The sequence below is a fragment of the Megalobrama amblycephala genome, linkage group LG15, assembly GCF_018812025.1.
Source record: "Megalobrama amblycephala isolate DHTTF-2021 linkage group LG15, ASM1881202v1, whole genome shotgun sequence".
Taxonomy (NCBI): Eukaryota; Metazoa; Chordata; class Actinopteri; order Cypriniformes; family Xenocyprididae; genus Megalobrama; species Megalobrama amblycephala.
Genome location: NC_063058.1, coordinates 196042 through 218406, shown reverse-complemented (window position 1 = coordinate 218406; position 22365 = coordinate 196042). Strand labels below are relative to the sequence as shown.

The 22365-nt window shown below is 40.4% G+C and overlaps 1 pseudogene; it reads right to left on the bottom strand.

Annotated features, from left to right (window-relative positions):
- Window positions 1-1198: 1198 nt before the first annotated feature.
- On the bottom strand, window positions 1199-18486 carry LOC125247167 (annotated as a pseudogene).
- Between the last annotated feature and the right edge of the window lie 3879 nt (window positions 18487-22365).

Here is a 22365-nt window from a genome sequence, read left to right as displayed (position 1 = left end):
GTGCTCGGCTGCCTTATTGTCATTTTTCTATGACAGTAATGATTGAATGGGCCAGAGTAGGGAAATACACAGAAGGATATCGCGGATGATTCGGACGTGATGACAGGCCTCGGCGTTTTGGCATGCAGGGACCCATTTGTTTGGGCTGACGCCCCTCCGAAATAATGCCGTTGGATTGGAGAAAATTTGTTCTTAAGGCCAGAGGATTGTGGCAAAGATTCCTCGAGGATGAAAGATTCTTCATCGGACGCGACTTCGGACATGTTAGGAACTTAGGGCGGGACCAAATGCTGGAAACTGTCGAGGATCCTTGGGTGAGTTTGACTGTGATTATATACAGGCCTGAACTCATGCCCATTGGGTAGATACGTTGATTACAGATTGTTGACAGCTGGTTGAGATGACGTAATCATTAAGATGACGTAATGATTGGGTATCTTATTTGACTTGTTCCTCCTGAACTATGTTTATAAAACATCATATAGATATGCAGATCGGCAGGTGCGACACACAGGCAGGAAAAGCTCAAGGTTTATCAAATTTCCTGATATAATATTGTGAGTTCTTCTGTTTGTTTGTTTTTTTTAGGAATAATGATGTGATGGGATGAGTTAAGTTTCTGACCTCTCAATGAAGTGATTTGTGAAATTGATATTTGTTCATATTTTTCATAATTTGGTTGTTGTTTGTTGATGCTGTTCAGTTAATAATGAAGGACAAAATAAATATTCAACAGCATGAGGACCTAATGGATATAAATTGCCCTCTTACAGTGTGTCACGACAAGATAAAAAAGCAGAGCTGAGATAAGATTAAAAAAAAAGGCAACACTTTCGTTTAGGGTCTAATTCTCACTATTAACTAGTTGCTTATTATGATGCATATGACTAGAATATTGGCTGTTTATTAGTACCTATAAAGCACATATTAATGCCTTATTCTGCATGACCATTTTCTACATCCCATAATCCTACCGAATACCTAAACTTAACTATCTTACTAACTATTAATAAGCAGTGAATTAGAAGTTTATGAGGCAAAAGTCATAGTTAATAGTTAGTTGGTGAGAATTGGACCCTAATCTAAAGTGTGTCCGAAAATTCACAAGATGTCGCCATAATAATCTCATTGGATTCTGAAATGTTGCCATATCCATGTAGCTACTACACATTCAACAATTCAACCAGCTCACCATAACTTGTTTTCATCACTTTTATTAATCATATGTATTGAGAATTCATTAGTCAAGTTGGCCAAAAACTGATTTGGGGGTTTGTTCAAATTTGGGCTATTGGAAATAATTTTGTCCAGGATAAAGAATAAACTTAATTAATAACTTAATTAATAATTTTAAACTTTAGAGTGTTCAAACATCTTTGTCATGGCTGATGCACTTCATTCACAGTGGAAGGAGTACTCCGCCTCTGACTGGTCACCTGAAAGAAAAGGAAGATGTTCACATTCATACAACAATGGAAACCTGTACAGGGAAAAACTCTGAATAAACAATGTGCGTCACATGATCAAAACATTCAACGCTGGCATATTAAATCTTACTTGTTTGGTAGTAATCATACACTTTGACCACAGCTGGCTTGAGATTCTTCACTGGAAGAACCCGTTTCATTTGTATCTGGTAATTGATTGGAATATTTCGTGGGATCTGCAGGAGGAAACAAACTCATCAGTCATGGACATTACAGATAATATGTTGATGAATCAATCTAATGACATAAAGTCATATGAATGTTGCTGTTCTCTCACCTCCTTCAAATAAACTATGAGATGATCATTTTTAGAATCGACCCTTTCCACAAGTGATGCATATATTCTGGAAGAACTTCCAAGCTGTGATGAATCACTCAAACTCACTAAGTGATGTCTCAGCTGTGAATCCAGATAAGAGTTTAATATCCACAATGGCCATGTTAGTCCTTTCCTGTAGACCATCATATCTGGAAAAGAGAAAATGAAAAGATATGGTTCTTAAATTATAAATTTACAAATAAGCGAGAACAAAAGCCAGTTTTTGACAGATTAATCCCAGAGGGAGCATATAGAAGGAACAAAACAGGGCCGAGACACGAACCTTGAGGAACACCGGAAATGATGGGGCGATGTTGTTGCAAAGATACTTACAGTCAATAGAATGTTCAAAAGGAACCATCAAATTAAAGTGTTACCAAAATATTCAGTAAAGATTTATTTGTCAGTAAATATTAAGTCATAATCATATTCTTGTCTTTTGACGAACACAAATGTTCTTACTTGACAGTGAACTTCAAAATGAAATTTTGTCCCAATATTTTGCAATCTCCCTCAATCTTAGCATCAATGCTCAATGTTTTAGCTTCAGTAGGAGTGGGAATGTTGTAGAACTGGGCCATCTGAGAGAGTCAACACAAACAAATACACATTCATAAATCATCTCACAGCAGAATAACCACAAAAGAGAGAAAGTGAGTATGAGTAAATGAAGCTGAACGCACTACAGACCTGCACAGACACACAGGTTGAGCCATTCACTTCAATGCTGTATTTGGCTGGAACGTTCTGCAGCTGCTTCTCCTGGTACAGTAACTTGTTGTCCTGATTGACATCAAAGTGGTGAGTGTCTCCTGCTGACTGTACAGTCACTGTGCTGGAGCTGTCAGAGCTGAACACTTTGGTGGCGTACAAAGACAGAGCCTGAAGAGCCACCACTGTGTCCTGGGAAATAAATGTGTTCAGTAATGTCACTTTTACTCATTCACACCAGCACATTCAGCAATAGTGTGTTTGAGTGGAGACATTTGAGTAACCTGTGTGGAGGAGAATCCTCCATAGGCATTCTGCTGCTTCACAAGCCACCTGACAATCCTGTTAGCATAGCCAAGATCAGCTGTGGTGACTGAATCTGCAGTGAGAAAGGCTAGCAGCACATATGAGCTGATCTCCACTGCCAGAGACTCGGAGTCATCAGCAGATGCAGACTGAGACCAGTGGAGGAGAGACCCTAAAGGACAAAAGACACACATGTACAATAGTGCAGTCATAAAAGACAACAAAGTCATCAGAAACAAACCTCTTACCGTCTGAAATAGCAACTTCTTCCAGTTTCTTGAAAAGCTGCTGTCGAGTGAGCGTGTCTCTAGCCAGACTGAAAGTGTAGGCGAGCAGAGCAGTGGTGTAAGTGTTTTTGACATCTGCAATGACAGACCTCAAGCATGACAAACCTTTACTGATGACAGGATCCTGTGACAAAAAATGAAAAGAAACAAACGCTGTGAGTGTCATTTTTCTATGAGTTTATACTAGGGCAGCACGTTTTATTGCACGATACGAAAAATAACATTGATATAGTGCTTAAACGGCATTCTTAGTGTTCTAAGTATGGCTCCAAATGCTAATCTATCTGAAAGCACTGCTAGTTTGAGTCGCTTATAATGTACATTTGAAAAAGAAACACGCGTCAAACATCTTTCAAGACATGAGAAGCATTTATTAACATCTTGTCCAACAAAAGACAATATTTAATAACACGTTTTTACTCCAAACTCACTCCATAACGACAGTTGAGCATGTGAGATGATGTGTCTTCTTACACAGAATAAGGCAGTCGTGTGTTTATTAGTCATGTTTAATCAATCAAAGCATTACAATCTTCTGTTTATTCAGCTACAGCAGCGATAATACAGGATTTCCTGGAATGACGCGTGTTATCTACTACCGCAGCAGGACATATTTGTAGTTTCTGCACAAGAGCGCCCTCTGGCTTTCAGATGGAGAAGCATTTACTACTGATCACAGAGCCATACAGCTCTGACAAGCTGCACATAAAATAATCGCAGCCTTTGCCAAATTGCGTGCGATAAAATTTGCAATAAATCGTGATATATTGTGCAGCCCTAGTTTATACTGTGTTTCCTGTAGATGAACTTACTGTGACTGGAGTTTCCAGTTCAAGCAATGATGCAGTAATGTAGGCAGTCATGGTTGCCTCATCATTGACTCCACCCTGCAATATATGGGAAATAAAGGATAAATAAAGCAACACACTGAAACGATTAAAGGAAAGTATCTAGACAAACTTTGATGTTGGCTTGAGAAAGTCTTTGGGCACTATCATACACCCTGCACAATGCGGCGCCAGGAGCAACGCAAGTATTTTTTGCTAGTTTCAGTCCGGCACAGTTTCAGTCATTCCTGGACTACATTTCCCAGAATCCTCCCTGCCAATCACCTGCACTCACATTATCTGGACTATTTAAGCCACTCACATCCTCACACACTTTGCGTGGTCTTGTATTCTCCTGTTGCAATTCTGAGCGTTAGCTATCTTGTCTGTCTGCCTGTTCCTGATTCTGTCTGTTCCCTGTGTACGATTCTCTGCTGCCTGCCCTTTGGACTATTTGCTCTGCTTTGGATTTACGATTGTTATCTGCCAGCCCTGACCCATTGCCTGTTCTTTGACTACGATTCTGCCTGCTCTCTGCCATACCTGTTTGCCTGGGTCTCCAGCGTGGGAGTCGGACGCTCTAACAAGGCAAGGCAAGGCAAGGCAAGGCAATTTTATTTGTATAGCACATTTCATACACAGTGGTAAAGTGCTTTACATAAAAAAGAATAATAAAAATAGAACATAAGGAATAGAAATAACAGTATGCATTAAAAGTCAGAATAACAAGATGATACATAAAAGATATAAAATACATTAAAAATGAAATAAAAAAGGGAAAGGAATTAAAAGAATAAAAAGATAATACGTATAAAATAAAGTGCAAACAGTTCGGACATAGCACAGTGCTCAATCAGCAAATGCATAGTTAAAAAGATGTGTTTTGAGTCTGGATTTGAATGTGGCTACTGTTGGAGCACACCTGATCTCTTCTGGAAGCTGGTTCCAGCTGCGGCTGGCGTAACAGCTAAAAGCAGACTCTCCTTGCTTTGAGTGAACCCTTGGTATTTCTAAATGACTTGATCCTGATGATCTGAGTGATCTGTTAGGTTTATATTCTATGAGCATATCTGCAATGTATTGAGGTCCCAGGCCATTGAGTGATTTATAAACAAGTAACAGTACTTTAAAATCAATTCTAAATGCAACTGGAAGCCAGTGCAAGGACCTGAGGACTGGTGTGATGTGTTCATGTTTTCGGGTTCTGCTCAGAATCCTGGCAGCAGCGTTCTGTACGAGCTGCAGCTGTCTTATGGTCTTTTTGGGAAGACCAGTGAGGAGCCCATTACAATAATCCACCCGGCTGGTGATGAAAGCATGAACAAGTTTCTCTAAGTCTTGACTGGAGACAAAGTATCTAATTCTTGCAATATTTTTGAGATGATAATATGCTGATTTAGTTATTGTCTTTACATGGCTACTGAAACTCAGGTCTGACTCCAAAATCATACCAAGATTCCTGACTTGATTTTTAATTGTTTGACCCCTAGAGTGAAGGTACATGTTCACTTTGAGAAGTTCATCTGTTTCCAAATGCAATGATTTCAGTTTTGTCTTTGTTTAACTGAAGGAAGTTTAGACACATCCAATTTTTAATTTCATCAATGCATTGGCACAGGGAGTCAATGGGGCTGTAGTCGTTAGGTGATAGGGCTAGGTAAATCTGGGTGTCATCTGCATAGCTGTGATATGCAATTTGGTTCTTTCTCATTATTTGGCTCAGTGGCAGCATATATAGGTTGAACAGGAGGGGTGCGAGTATCGAACCTTGAGGGACTCCGCATGTCATGGATGTCCACTCAGACTTATGGTCACCGATACTCACATAATAACCTCTCCCTTCTAAGTATGACCTGAACCACTTAAGGACCATCCCAGAAAGCCCAACCCAGTTTTCGAGCCTGTCAAGAAGAATGTTGTGATCGACAGTGTCAAACGCAGCACTGAGGTCGAGTAGAACCAGCACTGATAATTTACCTGTATCTGTGTTAAGGCGAATATCATTTATTATCTTTATGAGTGCTGTTTCTGTGCTGTGATGTGGTCGGAAACCAGATTGAAAGTTGTCAAAGTATCCATTCAAGCTTAAGAACTTGTTCAGCTGATTGAAAACAACTTTTTCAATGATCTTGCCAATGAAAGGAAGATTTGAGATTGGCCTGTAGTTGCTCAATATGGTGTTATCCAGATTGCTCTTTTTCAGGAGGGGCCTAACAACTGCAGTTTTCAGGGATTTTGGAAAAGTCCCAGAGAGAAGTGAGGCATTTACCACTTCTAGGAGATCTGCTTCTAAACATTTAAACACTCTTTTGAAAAAAGATGTGGGAAGTGTGTCAAGGGCACAGGTTGATGTTTTAAGGTGCTGTACTGTTTCTTCCAAAATTTTACCATCAATTGCTTCAAAAACAGACATAATAGCTGCTTTCTGATGTTGTGATCTGATCTGTTTTACCCCAGTGCAACTCAAGGATGTGCTGATCGCCTTTCTGATATTATTAATTTTCTCAGAGAAGAAGGAAGCAAACTCACAGCATTTGCTGTCTGAGAGCATTTCACTGGGAATCTGACTTGGGGGGTTTGTTAGTCTCTCTACAGTAGCAAAAAGAGTGCGGGTGTTGTTTAAGTTTTTGTTTATAATATTTGAGAAGAAGGTCTGTCTAGCTTTGCCTAATTCCACATTGAAAGCATGAAGAATATCTTTATAGATGTTATAATGGATTTCGAGTTTTGTCTTTCGCCACATGCGCTCAGGTTTTCTGCATTGTCTTTTCATATTTTGCACTGCTGTTGAGTTTCTCCATGGTGTTTTTTGTCTGACACTTTTCTTCCTGACTTTCACAGGAGCAATGTTATCAATAACATTCTGTACTTTTGAGTTAAAAGAATCAAGGAGAAAATCAACAGAGTCTGCAGATATGCTTGGTGTTAAAGATATAGCCTTCATAAACAGTGCACTAGTATTCTCATTTAAGGATCGCTTTTTGACAGAGATAGATCTAGCTTCAACAGTCGGAGAGATCAATAAATCAAAGAAAATACAGAAATGATCAGATAGCGCTACATCCTTAATGACAATGGATGAGACGTTTAGACCCTTACTAATAATTAAATCTAGAGTGTGTCCACGATTGTGTGTAGGTCCATGTACGTGTTGAGTCAGATCAAAAGTATTCAAAACAGTTATGATCTCTTTTGCCATATTGGATTCTGCATTTTCTATATGGATGTTAAAGTCCCCAGTAATAGCAAAACAGTCAAACTCAGAGGAAATTGCTGATAACAGTTCTGTAAAGTCCTCCACAAAGGCTGGAGAGTATTTTGGAGGCCTGTAGATAACTATAAGTAGAATGCGAGGAGCACCTTTTAACACAATACCCAAGTATTCGAAAGACAAGTAATCACCAAATGACACTTGCTTGCATTGATAGACATCTTTAAATAGAGCAGCAACACCTCCACCTCTCCTAACAGCTCTGCAGACACTCATAAAAGTAAAGTTAGGAGGGGCTGTTTCATTCAGGATTGTTGCACTGCAGCTGTCTTCAAGCCATGTTTCATTTAGAAGAATAAAATCTAGGTTGTTTGTGGTTATTAAGTCATTGACTAGAAGTGATTTATTTTTAAGTGAGCGGATGTTTAAAAGTGCTAACTTAACAGTCTTACTTTTTGTATCTACAGTAATCTTAGTTTGACGTGTAATAGGTAGCAGATTAAATGGGTTTGCCAAACGGTTTGAGAAGGCCTTAGGCTTTCTATCACGTAATAAAACAGAAATAGAGAAAGCTACAGGCACACTGGGTTCCCACTCGTTCTGTAAACATTTGATTAAGTCACTGTTATCATAGCGGGGACCCGACACACATCACTGAGAGCTGTTATCGGTTGTTTTTGGTTCACCTAGAACAGACGGAGGAGGTTGAGGGCCCTGGCGTTGTGGCAGGGGCCGAAGAGCTCTCGCAGGAGGAGGGGGAGGGCGAGCTGGGCCCACAGGCTTTGGTGGTTTCGGGGCTTGACGCTTTTTTGTTGATATCTGGGGGCTCGCAGCAAAAGAGTGGGAGAGTTTGGTTCCAGCATACACCAGTTCCTCCATTTTCTCTGAGAAGCACAGAAGAGGGGAAGCTGGAGAAAGGGATAACGTGTCCGGTGAAAGGGGCTGTTGCTCTGGTGTTACCGGAGGCTGTAATATGTTGTCCTGGTTTCCCTGGCTGTTTTCCCGAAAGTTGTCCTTGGGTGCTGAATCTTGGAGCAGTTCTAACACGTCACTGTCTCTCGGTGAGCTCTGTGGGCAGGGCTCAGTCAGGATTGTGTCCATGAGCAGTGGTTGTTGTGGCTGCGTGGTGTTATCATTGACCTTGTGGGATGTGTCAGCCGCATGTCCATTCAGGTGCTGAAATGAAGTCCTGTGGTCAGTTGTACTCTGTCCAGGTGTGTTTGTGCCATTCAGATTGGCACACACTGCTGAAGGATGATGGAGGGAGAAGTAGATATTGTCCTTTAGCACTCTTGAGCCCAGTTTGTTTGGGTGCAGGCCATCATGAGTGAACAGTTGTCTCTGACTCCAGAACAGATTGAAGTTATCAATGAAATTCAGTCCTTTTAAGTTGCAGGTTTTTTGCAGCCATGTGTTAAGACCAAGCAACCGTGTAAATCTATTTGTTCCTCTTGCTGGGAGTGGTCCACTGATGAATGACTGAACTTTTAGTCTTTTAAGCATTTCAAAAAGTTCATTGAAATCCCTCTTAAGAAGTTCTGACTGCTCCTTCCGAATATCATTCTTCCCCACATGAATGATTAGTCGATTTGCAGTCTTATATTTCATCAGAATGCTCTTAAGTTCCCTGTTTACATCAGAAACTGTTGCTTGTGGAAGGCAGCATGTAGTTGTATCCCTGCTGCTAATGTTTCTGATAATAGAGTCACCCACTATCAGAGTCCTGGGCTCGGCTGCTCTCTGAGCTGAGTGCCGCTGACTGTTCATCCTTGAGCGGCAGTTAGCATCGGTGTTAGCTGCTGGCTGATTTGATCTGTGTCCGATCATGTTTGGAGATTCCATACCCACATTCATCATGTCTGGAGATTCCTCACCCACATTCATTAACACTTCAAATCTGTTCTCCAGATGTATTGGCAGTGGTAGGGAGCTAGTGTTTGGGGTAGAGGATGCTACTGCATTAATATGTGATACTCGTGACAATCTGATGTCTCGAGTGCCTTTGGGTCTCGCTCCCTTTGTGTGCCATCGATTAATATGTTGATCAGTTTCGGCACTCAGTACAGTCTGTTTAGGGGCATTAGAATCATGGGACTCACCGACTGTGTGCTGAGGATGTTCATGATGAAGCTCTGTTGTGTGTTCCTTCTGGTCTGGTAGTCCCGCAAGTAACTTTGTTTCAAGAACTGCAATCCTTTGTAGAAGTCTGTGGCAGTTTGTGCAGCAGGTAGATTCTTCAACCAGAGGAGGCATATTATTTCTAATCCTTTTGGATGTAGGCAGCTGTGTTTTCCCTTCTCCGGAATGTAAGCTGATGGCTGCCGTCAGTGGGAGGCTGGTTGGATAAAAATTCCCCTTTTTTGTGGTAATTCTTCCAGTTAAAAAGATTGTTGGTGCCAAGGTTTGTCGTTTGAGCACTGTGCCTATTTGCTGTAGTTAAAATGAGGAGAAAAAATATAAAAGCAATAGAGCAAAGCGCGGAGCTGTAAGCAAGAGCGTCCGAACAGTAGCGAAGCAGGAAGTAATAACAAGGAGGCTAAAGGCTGCAACCTCCAGCGTCAGTCGCTAGAGCATCTCTTGAGATCAGAGGAGGTTTACCCCCGTTACATTAGTAATATGTGCCTATATGCTTCTGCTTATTACACACACAGACATGCGCAGCAGCACACAAACATGCCAAATATAATAGTCAACATTTGAAGCGGATCAAAAAAGTTAAAAGTTGTCCTAGGACAAGAACAGGTATTGCATTTTGGTTTTACGACAACTTTAATGAAAGGTTTTGATCCACTTCAAATGTTGACTACTGTATTAAACACAAATGACTCATTAAGAGAATAGGGACAATCTTGTTAGACCATGCGCCAGGCGCACTGATCATTTTTCCCATCGTTAAACTGGCAAAAGTGGATTCGGACACGCCTTAACTGCACTTGTGCTGTGCGCTTTAGACCATGCGCTTAGATCAATAAAATAGGGCTCTAAATGGTCTTATAGATTCCAGGTTTTCTAGATAGTTACCAGGCCATTTCTAGGTGGTTGCTATGGTGTTCTAGATATATATATATATATATATATATATATATATATATATATATATTGTTACAATACCTAGGGTGTATAAAGCACACGACGAGGAGATCAAACAAGTCTTTTACTAGATAATTCAACTGGAGAGTACAGGAACAGGACAGGAACAAACACCAAGGTACACACGAACGACACCCGACAACTAACTGAACAGATACAGAACCTTAAATAGACAGACTGATTAACTCAAATGACAGACAGCTGTGATGAATGGGATTAGTGTCCATGGATACTGATTGTGGCGGGAAACTAGAACAACGGAACATGTGACAGATAACAGATGACAACAAACTAACTGAAAGTCCATGTGACTGTGACTGTATATATATATATTTATAGATGTTAACAGACCTTCATTCTGTTGTGGAACAGTCTTCCCTGTTGGAGAAAACAGCCGTCTGAATCCCGTCTGTTTATTAACCATTCCTTTGCACTCTGAATAATGTTTGGATCGATAAATATGTATTTCTGTGCTTTGCCAAAGGACCTCAGCACAAAGGCAGTCAACCTGATGGTGTGGAAGACATAATTCAATTCAATAAATCATTCTATTCATCACAAATCTAAACACAAATCATTTGAACTGAGAGACACATTTTTAAATGTGTTTTTGTACCATTTTCTTAGGTTTGTTACTGAAGATTACCTTGATATTATTTCTGTTTAACAAAAGAAATAGTGGAAATATATTTACCATGTATTCCCATCACCATTACAAAATGTGCTGTATGATCCATCAAAATGCCTGTAGTTCATTTGTCTCTGGTATCCTGTTTAGTGTGATGATGGTTAACACTTCAACAGTTTGTTTGGGTTGACTCAATCAATGTGTCTGATAATTTAACTTTACTGAATGACATTCAGGTGTGTTAAAAATGTGTAATTTGGTATATAAAAAAAACACAATATCAGTATTTTCTTATTCTTAGTATTTTCTTGACATGGTTTATGTTTCTCACCGCTCTTCAGGAAGCCTGTGGCTGTCTCTCGGATGGCTGAGGTGAGCTGCTCCGTGTTCTCCAGATACTGCAGTATGTAAATATTGGGAGAAAGAACAGCCATGTTTTGTTCTCCACAGCCGTACGGCATCCGTAATAATCCGTGAAGATTCCTCAGTGCCCGACCCAATATGTCTCCTATAAACCATACCCAAATAAAACTCACTACATTTTATAATCCAAACCCAATCTCCTCATTTCTGCTTGTATTTGTAAATGTTACCAATGACTGAAACAGAGGATCTGACTGATCCCTCTATCACATCTTTAGGGAGAGGTCAGAGCCACTTCCTCTGAGAGAGTGTCACCTGTGAAGAGGCAGAAACACATATCAGCGATGATCAGCAGAGTAACGCTATGATGTTAAATAGAGTCTGTGGACTTACCCTTTGGACACAGTAACCAGCTGTGAGTCTCAGTCTTTTCAGTTCCTTCTGCCTGCAGCATAAAACAATCACATCAACACATCATACTGACATAAGCAGCATTAAAGCTGTTTGATGTGCGCTGACCTGTACAAGCAGACTTCGTGTGACCGTGTCAATGCGTCCTCTCTCTGGGACGCTCACGATCTCATTGTCACACACAGTCTGGGATGCCTCTGCCTCCGCACTGACAGTGATATTCAAGACTCCTGCAGCACAAGACATGTACGTGAAGATGCAGCAGACACAAACACTGAGAAACAATGATTCAGACTGGAAAACTCACCAAGAACAGAAGGACTGAGGATCCATTTAAAGGTTTTTCTTCCAGCAGCACATAGACAGGATGAATACTGATCATCAGAGGAGGCTTTGAGAGTGTAATCTGATGAAGGAGCTGGAGTCACTTTAACCTGTCAATCAATCACACATGATTAGTGGCATATTGGATATGATTTGATTAGACTGAGTCTGAAATCTCACCATGATGCACTTGGACAGATAGTTGAAGACAGTGGCCTTCAGCTCAAAGATCTCCCCACGGATGATGGAGTAAGGCAGAGAGAGCTCCAGGAAGAAGGGCTGGAAAACTGTCAGCTGAGCAGGAGGAGCCAGACCCAGACCGTCGGAGGACAGACAGAAGGCCTCCGTCTCCCAAGAAGTGATGGTGTCAGGAACCGTGACAGGAATCTGAGCTGATCCAGAGTCCCTGTGGAGGAAATACAACAATAGGCATATTTGATTCTGCCATTGTTTCAACACACAGATGATTAAAAAAACTGATTCAGAATCTGCAAAGCAAGCAATGTATTTTCTGTCCTGTGGTTGTGATGGGAGATGATGTATTAAAGATGAGTAATAAGATAAATGTGATGTTAAATATACGATTACACTTCACATACCCCACTTCAACAAGTTCCCAGATCCAGGTTTCTGGAAAGATGGAGCGAACCGTAACTACTGAAGAATATCTGTCAGTGGTTCTAAAATCTCCAGCACCAAAATCAATGAGATTTGAAAAAGACACTGATGGAGGCTCTGGAGCACGAGCTATCGATGGAAAAAAGTGATATTTTATAGTTTTATATTTTATGTATTTGAACAGCACCTCAAAATAACCAAGTCTATATCAGTCATATATGAACAGCAAATGGAAGTTGGATCATCTTTCTAATATACATTATTTTATTTTCATATACTGAATTATTTTAGTGTTATCAAAGTTTTCTAGTTTCAGTTTATTTAGATTTTAGGGCTGCCAAAGTTAATGTGTTGATTTTATTTTACAAAAGTTAAATAGTTAGGTTTTTGTTACCAACGATAACAGATTCAAAGTTAATAACCCCAGAAAATCCTTTGTCACATCACTATAATTGAGTACAAATTGAACAAGTCTCACAATTTAATTTTTTTGAAATATATTTCATTACTAACACATACATATTTAAACATCAGAGCTTGACTTGTAATACCAGTACATGATGTACCTATAAAGGCTAGGTCAAACATCAAGCCTCTGTATGACAGACACTGAGGGACTCGCACAACCAAATTTGTTGCCATCTTCAATCCCACTCTCTGTCAAATGGAAAAGATGAACCACAATAAAAGCCAAGAAAATTCAAATTACTTTTAATTGTCAGTATAGTCAAGGGGGCGCATGTGCAGTATTTACTCTGCTAATCATCATCTACTGCACCCGTTACCTTCAAGGATTCATAGGCTTTGCCTGTCGGCACATGTCGACGGGGTCTCACGTGCAGACACTCCTGCTCCTGCTCATCTTCAACAGCGTAAGGAAAATCTGACCTCGACTGCACTGGCAGCAGGTTGAAGATCTGTGACGGGACCACATTCACACACTATCAGTATGATTTCTAAAAATTCTACACTGAAATAAATCATGTATTTTCCAACAAAACTTTAAATGCATTCTGGTGAGAAAGAATGAAGATTAATGTTAAATCTGCTGAGAACGGATGTCAGTTTAAACACTGATGGATCACAGCAGTAATAACTAAAGTCTGATTCACACTGTCACAGTTCAATACTAAGGGCCCCATATTACACCCGGCGCAATGCAACGCAAGGCGCAGCGCAAGTGTGTTTGCTAGTTTGCGTCCGGCGCCGTTCGCGTTTTCCCATTCAGCGCCACGTCCTTAAATTAGTAAATGCATTTGCGCCAGTTAGTGCGCCCATGGGCGTGCTGGTCTAAAAAAGAGGTGTGTTCAGGCGCATTGCTATTTTAAGGAGCTGAAAATAGACTACGCCATAGACCAACTCAAACCTGGTCTAAAGTCTCAAGTCAATGGCGCAATATTTTTTTGTTAGAGCGCGTTGGTAGAAACTGCGCCTCTGGGCGCGTCCACAGTGCGCGTTGACTTTGCTTATTACACACAGGGATGCGCATCACACAAACATGCCAAATATTAAAAACAAAAGGATTACAGTGTAAAAGAATATTATTGTGTAGGCTACATAAATATAAAAATGTAATGATGAATACATTGCGTGTATTAGAATTAGGCTACCTGTTTTCAATTCAGCCTATTACTACTTATAATGATGAACGAAATTGGCTAATTAATTGAACAATCGTGCCAATACACACACATATGACTCATCGCTATTTGAAAGCCTGCATTTGCAGAAAGCCTTTAACTTCGCGCACGAGCAGATCGGTTTCTTCGCTTGAAAAGCGTTCAGCTTTTCCGCCAACAAATTCCGCCATGTAAATAGCAATCCGCTTAGCGCGAGCGCATCTCGCTCTTAAAGGGAATGGGAGATGACACTCTGATTGGTTTATTGAACGTTACGCCCATTACTCATTAAGAGAATAGGGACAACCCATTTCAAAAATGTGCCCCAGCGCACACCTGTGACATACAGTGAACCTAGGCTTTATTTTAGAATTGAGTCAGTAAGGCGTAGACAGTTTTAAAGAGAGCCACACAGCGAACCAGGCTCATTTCTCAAAGCTACAATACACACCTTGTTTTTGAAACACTTTTCAGTGTCGAAATTTCTGCTACCAGCAACAACATCTTCACTGGGCAGAACACAGTACGCCAGAATCTGCATTACAGGAGACAGATATCCACCAACAGACAGTTTGAATGACACCGAGCCTCTTGCTACTCCATTAGAAGATTTCACTTCAACCTTCTCATATCCATGATGAACGATCACTCCTCTGGACAAGACCTGAAACAGGCATCCAGTTATCACTGTTAAACAAAAACATCACTGTAAGAATGGACATACTGCGCATGTTCTCACCATATAGACAATGTCAGTTTTGAAGTCTTCAACTGTCTCTCCAAGAAAGGAGTACTTGATGGTGGCTGTAAACTCAGAGTCACACTTTAATGGCTGCTCAGTATTCTCTATAATCAGTTCACTTGTTGGATCGTATGGATATGGAACAGGATGGAGGAGCTGAACTGTTTTTTTATCCGCAGAGATGTGAGGCCTGTTGTGGTCATAAAAACGCCCCCCTTGATAGACACTTGCCTGGATAACAAAGAATCACAAATAACTTATGCAATCGAACACAAAAGAAAAGTGAACACAAACTCTCTTACAATTAGGTCAATATCCCACAAAGAAAGACTGGATGTATTGAGACAGAAGCTGGCCAGTCCATCGCTGTCTGTCGTGAGATTTAGGAGCAGTTTTGAAGTCCAACGTTTATCCTCTAAAAGATAAACCTGTTTGTTTTGAATTGGTGCACCTTTTAAATTTGAGAGTTTGATCTGTTGAAAATAAGGTTTTGAAGGAATAAATGACAGAATAATTCTGTACATATCAATGGTGTTAAAGAGAGACATACTTACTTTTCCTTCTATAACTGATCCATGTTCATATGTTTTGGGAAGGTCAATAAATGTGACGTTACCAATTTCATGAGTGAGAGATACAAATTTATATTGTCTCATGGTGATCTCTGTACAGTAACAGTAAAAACACCAAAATAATTCTTTCTTTACATAAGAGTAAAACATCAAAAATGAGAAATTCAATAAATGTGGGTAATGGGATGTGACCAAATCCAACAGCTCACCTGTTCCTTCTTCCGTCAGCACTGCCTCAACATGAAGGGAATTCTGCAGGACAGCCTTTAGTGTGGTGTTCAGAAAGACTGATGTATCTAAGGTATGGATGGCACAGCCTGTCTTTTTTATCTAATTATAATGAAATGAACACAAACATAGCATACTGACTAATTAATTGGAGAAATGGAGGAAAGACAATGCACTATTACTGCGTTTCATCTCATATACCTCAATGGTTTCCTCTAAACACACTGAAATGATTTGATGGAAGTGGTAAAGAAAATGATGGGACTGGGAATGATCACGGCACACTTTCACCCATGATTTACCAGCTACGGGCTGTCCGTACGTGTATCTATGAAAAAGGTACAAGCAACTGATCTACAGCCCAGGCTTGAGTTAAGCATCTGATATATTAGGATGGGGGTTACAGTAAGTAACTGATTTAATTATCAATTAAATCAAGCAACTTAATTGTGCCAAGAATGGACGAACACAATGCTCTCTTAATGCAGGAAATAAAATAAACCACTCACTTTCCGCAAACCTCAATTATCAGTTCCTCTTCTTCAAAATTTAATTTATTCTGGCTTTTTACAGTAACTTCAAACTTAGGCAAAACTAGAAGTCAGAAGGCAGAAATCAGTAGTCAAATTAGATTTTAATATTCAAACATATTATTGAAATTCTTCTTACGCAACAATGCAAACAATTGTATTTATGACTTACCATACTTTTTCACCTCAAAATGATGTGAGATCTTCCTGTCACTAATAAAAGCCTTCAGTTTGTACATGCCTTCACGGGCATCTGGGTTTAATTCATAAGAACGCTGCAAAATCCACCTTGGTGAAGAAACATTTGTCCATTGAGCCAATCCGGTTACCTTTACTGTCCTGTTTAATACCAAAGACCACAGTGCAGAGATTTAGTAACATCCTGACTATCAATGAAGAAATGTTTAATTAGCCTACTGAAAATGCAATAATTGCAAAGGTAATAGAATCAGATTTGAAAGGTGTGTTTGTAATGACTGCACAGACAGTTTTGTGTTCTTACCTCAAGAACCACTCTACTATACTGTAAAAGAGCAAAGAGTAATTAAAGATTAAAAGCTAAAAATGTGTTTACTTATTAAACTTGTATTCAACAATGCAAGATAAACACATCAGACCTGCTGAACAAGGGGTGCAAAGTTTGTATCCATGGAAACAACTCTGAAGTTTACTGTAAAATAGAAATGTGTATTAAAGAAAACTCCACTTTTGACGTCTTCAGCTCTTATGTAAGGGACAGTCAGTCAGTATTTCACTCCTGTAAATGGCTGAAATGTGTGTGAACGTAACCGTATTAAGGACCAAATACAGGGTTGACAACTGCATTCTGCTGCTGGGTGAACATGTCTTTTGCTCTGTAGGGCTGTGGCTCTCCAGGAACTAAGTTAAACACCCCTGATCTATAGCATCTCTAGATTTCATATAAAATAAAGTCATAGAGATACTGATATCAAGAGATTTACTTCATCAGATATTTGTAATTACAGTATTTAGGCTGAATAATGTGAGGGGATTGTTCAAACACACACTAGATGACCAATTCCAAAGCTCCTCAAACTTATCTGCTTCCCTTGTCTTTTCTTCTGCTCCTCTTTTCTGTGTAAAAGTGTGAAATACATGTGTACTTCATACTCTTTCACCATCTGCTGGTTTGTGCAACATTTGTCATTTTTGACCTATGGTGAAACATCAGCTCACTGCATGACCATAACGTGCTTTACTTGATGTGTATTAGATGTCAGTGACACCAGCATTATTTACTGAGGTTTAGTCTTTGAAGCATTCACAGCTCACCTGTCTGTCCTGGATTATAGATGGGTTTATCAGTCTGGATAAAGGTCAGAGGATGGATAAAGGTCAGAGGCTTGAACATGACTTTTCTCTCTTCGGTCATCTTGAAAGCCTTTCCGTGAAGTTCTACCTTTATATTCTGCACTGATTCTGCTTCGACCAGAGGAGCCTGATGAGAAATGATGTACTGTATTTACAACCTGCCATCACAAAAACTAGATGCATTATGCTGAAACGAACATATTTGATTATATTGTCATTATCTTGGGCACATTTTGTTGATGGCAGACCTTGAAGTTAAAGCAGCGGTGAAACTCTTCCTCTGCTTTCTCCTGCAGCAGTAACGTGCTCTGGTTTCCATTAACAAGATGAATGTTCATGACAAGGCTTTCATTGGGCTTGAGAAGACTTGCACACAGTTTGGCCTCAGATCCCGACTCAATCACAGCAGGAAATGTCACCATGAAAGATCTGTCCAGACACAATTATCATACAATATTGCCTGTGTAGTTAGATACATTAAGAAATATAACAAAAAATTAAACTGGGAGCAAAAATCAATGATGAATCAATTATGAGTCATGTTATACATGCCTTAAGTTGTGTTTCAAACAGCAAACCTCTACTGTGCAACACAGATCAGTTTAATAAATACAGGAGAAAGCATCAAGACTTATCTGACACAATGACTAAAGGTATACTACTAATTTATCACACTTAGAAAACAAACCATGTCTGCCTTCCTCAGCAGAAATGGTTAAAAACTCACGGCCTTTCTTGTCCATTGACACATATCAGGAGGAAAGAGAGCAGAAGGAGCCCGTTCCAACAGCAGCTCATATTCAGAGCCATGATGACGAGCGATCATCCAGGTTATGAGATCAGCTGGACCGTCTCTTTTAAAGGGACTCTCATGCTAAAGGAGGTCCTTCAAAACATCCGTATTGATCATCTGATTAATGATTCAACCATGTAGGCAATGGAGTTCAAAAACCTGTGCTAATATGCAGCTTGTTAGTTTGTCCAAAATTCATTTGTGATGAGTTTGATAAATACAAATGGGCTTAGTTCAAATAAAGACATGCAAAAGCTTTACTCTTTACTCCTGACCACATAATTCAGGGTTGAACTTAAAGGTTGAACTTAAAGGAACTTAATGTTGGAATACTCAAGAATGTAAATCTAAATAATCAAAATTATTTTATTTGCAGTCAAATGAGAAGGTTTGTTCCATTTTTTGCAGTCAATCACATGCAAGAAATCAGCTTAGATCTTTAAAGTAAATGAAAGTGTACATGTGATCTTCTGAAAACAAACTCTTATCTTCATCTACAGAGAAAAGGACAGCTACTGACCTTTAACTCTGTGTAGACAAATAGTGGGCCAAGACAACTGATATTTAACATCCAGTGGCACATACACCCACTCAAACTGATGGAGAGTTACTGTAAACTGCTGTTTGCCTTTGTCTACACAATATAACTAAACATGGCTACTGAAAGTCACCGAAAATCTGTTGTGTAAAATTAAATATGCACTTCCTGCTACCTGAGATTATCTAAACAGATGGGCAGTGTCATTTATTTCACATGTATATACAGTGCCACTTGAAAGTTTGTGAACCCCTTACAGAATCTGTGAAAATGTGAAAACATTTGACAAAATAAGAGGGATCATACAAAATGCATATTTTTTTGTTTTTTTGTTTTTTGTTTAGTACTGTCTTGAGTGAGATATTATACATAAAAAAATGTTTACATATAATTCACAAGACAAAAAAAAAAAAAAGCTGAATTTATTAAAATGACCCAGTTCAAAAGTTTGTGAAGCATTGATTCTCAATACTGTGTGTGGTTACCTGATGATCCACGACTGTTTTTATGTTTTGTAATGGTTGTTCATGAGTCTCTTGTTTGTCCTGAGCAGTTAAACTGAGCTCTGTTCTTCAGAAAAATCCTCCAGCTCCTGCAGATTCATCAGTTTTCCAGCATCTTCTGTATATTTGAACCCTTTCCAGCAGTGACTGAATGATTTTGTGATCCGTCTTTTCACAGTGAGGACAATTGAGGGACTCAAACTCAACTATTAAAAAAGGTTCAAACATTCACTGATGCTCCAGAAGGAAACATGATGCATTAAGAGCCGGGGGGTGCCCTAGTGAAAAAAAAGTATGCTAAGTATACTTGCAGCCAGACTAATTATCAGTATATTTCAAGTGTGTTAATGATTAGTTAAAGTGTGCTATTTTGAAACAACTAATTTTGTGCTAAGTATATTTTAGTTGTAATTGTGTTGTATAAAAACACAACTTTACTTTTGGGTGCTAAATTGGAACAACTTCAAGTATACTTAGTACACTTTAAGTATATGCCTGTGTAGGGACTAATTACATGCTTGATTAGTGATATTAAAGTGTACTTAATTTGTGTTATAAGTATACTTTACTTGTGGTCAGACTGCCATGATCTCCATCGTCTACATCATTGAGCTCAGTGTTCAGGCCGATCATGCGCTGCGCTTCAGTCTGCCGGCTGTACTCAACCCCAGATACTCACCTGCAGGTGCACAGCTTACCTGATCTCACAACAGAACCACACTAAGAGCTCAAGATCATCATCATATATAGAGCTCAACAGGGACTGTCCATTCTGTCACTTAATTACACAAGAGTTTTTACCACTGTGTCTTTCTACATGCTTTAATGAATCATTTATGTTTGATTTATGGGATCATCCTTGAGAGCCCAATCACATCTGAGCACATCAGAAAAGGCCAATGAAAATAGGCACGTGAAGCTACGCCCCTGGACATACGGGTATATAAGGCCGACTCATGTCTGAGCCCACTAGTGTTGTTTTTAGGACCCGAGGTGGTGTTTCGCCACATAAGCAGTCAGTAAGAGGTGTGGCCAGAGGGACAAACATCTCCGATCCTCCATCAGGGATCGAGGGTCACCATACGCTCCATCCCTGTCATCTTGTCAGACTGCAGGATCAATATCATAGGCCAGACTGTTCTTCTGCGGTGTAATGGCTGTGCGGCGATGGAGGAGTCTCTCTCTTTGACACAAACTCAACTGACTGGCTTCTCTCCTGTATGATTTCACATGAGTCTCTTCAGAATTCAGATCTGGACATGCATCATGAGCTTATAGAGCCTTTGTCCACCTAACTGGACTCCTTTCCACAGACTGAACAGTAAATAACAAAAATAAGACACAGGAATGTCCAGAGAAGGTTCTGGTCACACTCAGTTCATCACAGGCACTGACCACATGCAGCCCAAAGTAAGATCTGCTGTGGAAACAGAGTACAATCTGTATATTCTCTCCCCCTTCACTAATCTACCCCTAAACCTACTCTCAAATATATACTGGACACAGAATCACTGCCAGAAGATCTATAGTCTATCAATAAGTAAAATAATAAGTAATATAAATGACATAAATTAATAATTTCTGTCACAGAAACGGTCTCTGTGGCTCCCTCCGATCGCCACCTAAGGGCGCCATCACCGGAGTACTAGTCATTTCATGGACTACATTTCCCACACCACGTACCTGGACTGATTACACACCACCCACTCTCACACCTGCTGCTCATCCCATGGACTATAAATGACTCTCTGATCCCTTCATGCTTCGCGAAGTCTTGTTTTGCTATGCATACATTTCTGAGCGTTTTCCCCTGTGTCTTGTTTATCCCATGTATGACCTTGGACTGCCATGAACCTCTGTACTCTGCCTGCCGCCTGCCTTGTGACCATTCTGCCTGGATTCTGATTACTCTTGTATTGTCTGCCGCCCGTCCTGATCTACTGCCTGGTATTGTCTCTGATTCTGTCTTGCCTACTACATTGCTGTTGCTGTTGTCTGACCCCTGCCTGTACGACCACGATCTTGTAATAAAGCTGCAAATGGATCTCCCCGAGTCTGCTGCCTCGTTACAGAAGACTTCGCCAGATCACGATCCAGCAGTGGTACATCGTCTAACCATTGAGCTCTCCACGCAGGCCAGTGTATTAGCCGTACATCAACAGCAGTTCACATGGCTTACCTCTATCACCGAGGAACTAGTAAAGACGCTGCAGAGTATGCGTGATGAGTCCGCCATTAGCCACGCCACCTGCAGCTGCCGCTCCGATCCAGAACACCACAAGTAGCCCACGCCTCGCATTCCCCAAGAAATATGATGGCTCCCCAGCGAAATGTAAGGGTTTTCTTCTCTAGTGCTCCCTGTTCATCTCGCAACAACCTGTACTGTATCCCACTGAAGAGAGTCGCATCGCTTTCATCTGCTCGCTCTTAACTGGAAAGGTGCTGGAATGGGCTACTACCGTGTGGATTAATGGGCAAACCTCGCACTCCACCCTTGAATCTTTCATACAGTGCTTCCGCGAGGACTTTGAACACGCCAAGGGAGGAAAGGAGGCGGGTGAGCTTCTTCTGACACTTCGTCAGGACAGACAGACCGCAGCGGAATATGCACTCACCTTCAGCACCCTAGCTGCACAAACATCCTGGGTCGAGGACACCCTCAAGCTTCTGTTCCGCAAAGGGTTAAACGCAGAGCTACAATCTGAACTGGCTTGCCGTGACGAGGGGAGGAATTTGAACGGATTTATCGATCTAGCCATCCGCATAGACAATTTAATCAGATCGAGGCGCCCCAGTAAAAAGACACTGTCATTTCCTGCCACCACAACTTCTCTCAGTGAACCTGAACCCATGCAAGTCGGCACCACTCACCTGACTCTGGAGGAGAGTGACAGACGCATGCAACAGCACCTGTGTCTGTATTGCT